Raw genomic sequence first — 6,024 nt, 5'->3', positions numbered from 1 at the left:
CACAAAAAAACTAGGCTAGCCATTTTCAGAAAGAAAAAAACTACTGGGCTGGTCTATGGTAAACATAAAAGAAAAGGCTGTCTAGACAGGCCAGAGTGTCCCGCACAGCCCAGTTGACACCCTGCTTCCGTCTCAAAAACAAATTAGATAAATGCCACTCCAATTATGGCAATTCATAAAAATGCCACTGCAATTTCCAAACTTTGAAAAATGCCACTATAATTTTTGCAAACTTTGAAAAACGCCACTGCAGTTTGCAAACTTTGAAAAACGCCACTCCAGACTTCGAAAAATGCCGCTAGAAATGGCATGAAATGGCATTTTTCAAAGTTTGGAAATTGCAGTGGCATTTCTCAGATACACCAGATTTGGAGTGGCATTTATCAAATTAACCCAAAACAAAAATAACTGGGCGAGCTGCTGGGTCCCTGGTGTCAGCCGCTCGTTGTGCAATTCTCTCGTTTATTGACTACGTTGACAATGGCATGGGACCCAGATGTCAGAAATCCACTAGGAGGAGCCATTTTTTATTGGCTTGAAATAAGGAGGCACTTGCTTGCGTACTGCCATGACCTTGGCGGGTCCCTGCTGTCATCCTCTCCATGTACAATCATCTCCTGATTGTGTACGCGTCAACTTGCTAGGCCCACAAGTCAGCCTCTAAACCGTGGAGGACAAATACAACCCATTTAAAAAAATAACAACCCATTCCATACGTTCAAACGGAAAGTTCAACATTCAGACCAAAGTAACAGGTCTGATCCACATATAGAGTACTGAACTTCCACGTTGACAACCATCATAGCCAAGTTAACTATCTACTCCCACTAACACTCTAGTAGCATACAAGTACTAACTTACTCTTAGCTAACTAGACGATGCCGGCCGCCATCTGCTGTCCATGCTAAACGCCGGCACCGGCGTCCTCCGCCTCGCCTCGGACTTGCCAGAGGTGCGATAGGAGGCACTTGCTTGCGTACGAGCTTGTCAGTTTCTTCAGAGGTAGGCATTTTTATTCAAAAAACTGCCACTTTGCATCTTGCGTCGCAAATAAAACTGCCAGGAGCGCATTTGTAGGCTAGCTAGTGATCGATCAGTAACTTGTAAACACTGAGCGAACAGAAATAAGTAACTGTTAATGCATCTCAATGATTCACAGATCATATACAAATATGTAGCTCCAAAAGCAAAGATCAGCCACTTCGGATCTTGCGTCGCAACTAAAACTAACTAGTACGATTCCCATACATAAGATCAACATGTTAATGCATCTCAATGACTCACAGATCATATACAAATATGTAGCTCCAAAAGCAAAGATCTAGAAAAAACATCTGTTCTTCCTACTAACATGGATGCTTCTATTGGCCAACATTCAGTACAGACTGAAAGACAAATTTGTTTGTGAAGTCTACAATTCCTCTTGCAAACATAAGTGGTTTCACCAACAGCTGGAACCATGAGAATGAACCAGACATGATGGAGGAACATGCACTGCAATATGATTTGGTCTTCCCTCGATCACACTGCGAGACTATTTTCGGAATACAAACTTTAACTTAGGCAAAATGATGTCCATTGTATAATCAGACCAAAGCAATGAAGCACCTAGTGTTGGCCAATAAATAGTACAGTACTACTTTTCTGCAGTCCATGAAGTGACTATCCAATCTTTCTGTGTCTATTTTCAAATGGCACTGCATGCAGTGACTATACTATTCTCTTGTGCAGTTCAACCAAAATTGCGGGCACTTTGTTGGTTTGCCAAATAGCAACGGGCAGACATCTCTGTCTGCACAAATATCAAGCAGCTAGTAAACATATACCACACCTTGTATTTTCGGTTTAAACATGTCTCTTCCGCTTAGCATCTGTCATGTTCTGCACTGGACAATCTGATACAGTTATGTTTTGCCCTGGACAATTTCATACTGAATTGATTTGCTGGTTCAGAGCAGAAATATAGCGCCTATTCTTCATCAGACCAAGGATATCCATGTTCGCAGTGATGGAAGAGGTGAAATCGATACAACCGAAATTGAGCATCCAATCATTGAATCCTGTCCTGCACCTCCAATGTAGGTCCACCCTGCCAATAAATTCACATGCAAACCACTAGTATTACTATCTAATGACAGTACAAAAAGAGTAGCAAGATAGTAGCAAACCATGTACCTTCGTAATGAACAGCTCATAGTGCCACCAATTGGATATAAAGGTTGGGAAAAAACATGCTCCTAATGTTGAACCAGTTGGACTTTTTGTGCAGTTCCACTAAAATCGAGCATCCCTGTTTGCATAGATATTGAAAGTGTGATTACTCTAAAAGTGGCACTAGTTGAAGCATAGACTCACAAATATAAGCATTCCAATTTCTTAATGGGAAAAGGTAGCAAGACTGTTTCTAACCACCTGTTTGAAGGAATAAATAAAGCAACAACGGCTGATGTGAGGAAGGCATACATAGTTTTTTCTGGAAAAGTGAGCCATTCCTGACCTTTCCTCTTCTTTTAAGCAAATTTTGTGCAGTTCTACTAAAATAAAATGCCATCACCGCCTTGACAATTCAGTGACACTGTACAAAAGGAAATGACTTAACATTACATCATGATGTCAGGTATGTAGTCGACAGGCATTAGAGACAAACATACAGACCTCCTCAAGAGAACAGCCGGAGGAGGAGGTGCCCACTCTTGACCTTTCCTCTTGTCTTCATAATTGTCTGTGCAGTTTAACCAAAATAAAATGACATCAGCGCCTTGGCATTTTGGTGACACTGTACAAAAAAATTAACTTATCTCATGAAAGTGAGGTATGTAATCTATAAGCATTAACAGTGCAAAAATCTGACGGGAGTAACAAGTTTCATCGTTGGTATACTGGCTGTGCAACAACATTAGAATGCCTTATAGCTGAAAAATCTTTAATACATCCACAATCAACAGCTAACCCTGAAATAATCCAGTGACATTAAATGGCATTGCTTAAATTTATGGGTGGCATTAGACTGAGAGCGGCATTAGTTAAATGTGGCATCACTTTAGCAGTAGCATTGCTTGACTTGACTGCTGGCGTTATACTAACAGCAAAAAAAGTGGCAATAAGAGCATGGGAGGCACCAGTACGATGTACCTCCACGGACGCAGAGTGGTGAGGGAGGTATGGTTGCCCAGAGCAACAAATATCCAGGCAGCATATGTGGATTACGGTCCCATTTTTGTTCTCTTTAGCCACCTTTTTCCTATGCGAGGACAACAAACCGATCGACCTGGTCATTCTCTATTGCGTTGTCATGCCTTTCTACCCTTCTTCAACCAAGAGACACGAGACTCGTTCCTTAGCTACTGATTTTCCCCTTTTCAACCTAGATGCGGGTTCGATGCCTACTCTCTTGGACAGTACAGTCTCCCTTCCTTTCCTTATTCAACCCAGACATGGATTAGTCTGCATGAAGTAGGGTTTCCTTTAATAGTGCAAATTATGGTTTTCGTCTGCGTGGCCAGCAGAGTAGAGGATAGCAAATTGGGAAGATGGTGGAGTGGGAAAAGATCCACATGCAACGACGTAGCAGATGGGGCAATAGAACAAGGTTATGTCTCGAAAAGAGGTAGCATACCTGAGGGTCGGCGGGAAGTGGCTTCGCTCGTGGTCGTCGTCCTCCGCACACACTACGGCAGCGAGCTTGGGGACGGAGGCCATCCCGCGCGGGCGCTAGGTCTGAGAGGACGGCCTTGTCGTCAGTGCGTGACCTCGCTCGCCGACGACGAGTGCGTCAACGCTGCACGTCCTTTTCTTCCCCGGCGGATCTGTGACCACTAGTGAGGAGGGAGAGAGGGGCCATCTTTTTTATATCTGGAGAGAGGGTGGTAGTGTGAGAAGCAAGTGGGCAGCCCTTAGCAAGAAAGCGCTGAAGCTCCAGCCTATATATATCTTTTTTATACTACTAGTACTGGAGGTGGGGTAGTGGTAGAGTAGTTTATATTTTCTCTGCGTACAGTACCAGTTAGTCGTGCTTCAAAACTGATCGGCACGCCATTAAAAAAATAAAGGTCGATAACTAATGCGGCACCTCGGGCCAACGCGGCCAGATCGCATTTTGCACGAGAAATTACACACCATGTTTCGTTGACATGTGGTCCCGTTCCAACATATCAGTGAGACGACGGCGAGTAGTAGGAGTATTTCCGAACGGACGTGTAGGCCGGGGCGCCTCTTCGTGAACCGTGGCAAACTCGCAACCGTCCACCGACTCTTCGCCTTTCCCTCTCGATTTGGAACTGCTGTCGCACGCTCTTCCTCTCCCTCCTCCATTTTCCTTCAGCCCTTCACCCTTTCTTCTGCCATTGTTCGATCGTCTTCTCCATGGAGGGAACAGGCCGGAAACGACCTCGTTATTCTTGCCCCGATCTGAAAGATGACGTGGTGGAGGAACTCATTGATCGGTGCGACGTCATCACCTCGGCTAGCATGGCAGGTTCGTTCCAGCCCATTCTCGACTCAACTAATAACATCATTGCAAGGAACCCAAGGGTCAAGGAGCGGTTTGATCTCCCCTATCTTCTTCGCCGTGACCCTGATGACTGGCGCCGGCACGACGGAGGCCTCGCCCTGTGCAAGTTGATGCCGCTTGATAATGATACGTGTGATGTTAAGATGCCATCGCTTGAGGGCAAGGCTTGGGCGGGCGCAAATGGAGATTGGGTTGTTTACATTGGGTCCAACTGCGAGTGGGAACTTGTGAATGTGTACACTCGTCACCGGGTTCCACTTCCAAAAATCTCAGCACACTGCCCAGAGGTTGAGCACACCGGTAATGTACGCACGTTCAAATATGATCATGGTGACTGTCGTCTACGGAAGATAGCAATTTGTCGAGTTCCCAACCGCTCTTGGAATTACAAAAACTATGATGTTGTTGCTATCTTCGACAAGCTTGTTGCCGTCCTTGATGGTTTCACTCGATGGATATTGCTCAAAAATCAGTTTCTGTACACGGATGAGTACTGTGATGCAATTGAATACGAGGGCCTTGTGTTTGCTGCCACCACTCGTGGCACTGTTTTTGCATGGCATCCTCGTTGTTTCGGTACGTTTGTCTTCCACCGTAATTATAATTGTTTCATCCACATGCATGCGGGTTAGCAAGTTTCCCTTTACTAATTAACCTTCTTCTTGTGTTTCCAAGGTCCTGTGAACATCCCACCACCTATACTTGAAGATTTTTATAACCAAGGGGGAGATGACGATGGTGATGATCACGAGCATGAGGACGAGCAGCGCCGATATACTCTGTGGCGCCTGGCAACTAATTCCGATGGATCACCTCTTCTTGTGTGTATACAGCCCACTGATGATGTTACTGCTAAGGAAGCAGGTGTAGTCTCCCATGGTCGCACTCTCCGGACCTATTCCAACACCCGTTGCATGGTATTCGGGATGGATACTAGGGTGCTAGCGCCAACTCCTTCTCCCTGGCACAGAATTGATAGTCTTGGAGAAAACTCGCTCTTCCTTGGACAAAACTATCCGATGATGGTGAAAGGCGATCCAACTGCTGTTGACACATTTATGAGAAGCAACTGTGTCTATACCTCGGACATTTGGGTGGTTCCCTACCCTGGTACTGATATAGTAGGCCGCTTCAGCCTGGATGATCAGTCCTGCGTTGGTCTCCAGATCGACAACGGATGGCCCGTCCCAGAGAATCACTTGTGGTTCAAAGCAAGCGTTTCCAACGCCGCGGAATGGTTGAGTTGAAGTTCATTTCATGGCTTGTTATTTGTTGTGTGGTGAAAACTTTAGTATTTATAATGTATCCTCGTTGTCGATGTGGGTTGATGACCTGTTGTACTATGTAATAAAATGATATGCCTGTGATAAACTTACTAAATTTATGAATGGCTTTCGAGTCGCTTCTCTGAGTGAGTGGTGCGACGAGGCAAAAAAATATTTTCCGAATACATAATTGTACGTGCATTGCAACAGGTTATCGGATGAGGCCAATCAACAATAGTAGTACACTAT

The sequence above is a fragment of the Triticum aestivum genome, chromosome 2A, assembly GCF_018294505.1.
Source record: "Triticum aestivum cultivar Chinese Spring chromosome 2A, IWGSC CS RefSeq v2.1, whole genome shotgun sequence".
NCBI lineage: Eukaryota > Viridiplantae > Streptophyta > Magnoliopsida > Poales > Poaceae > Triticum > Triticum aestivum.
Note: the sequence above shows the minus strand (reverse complement) of the source record.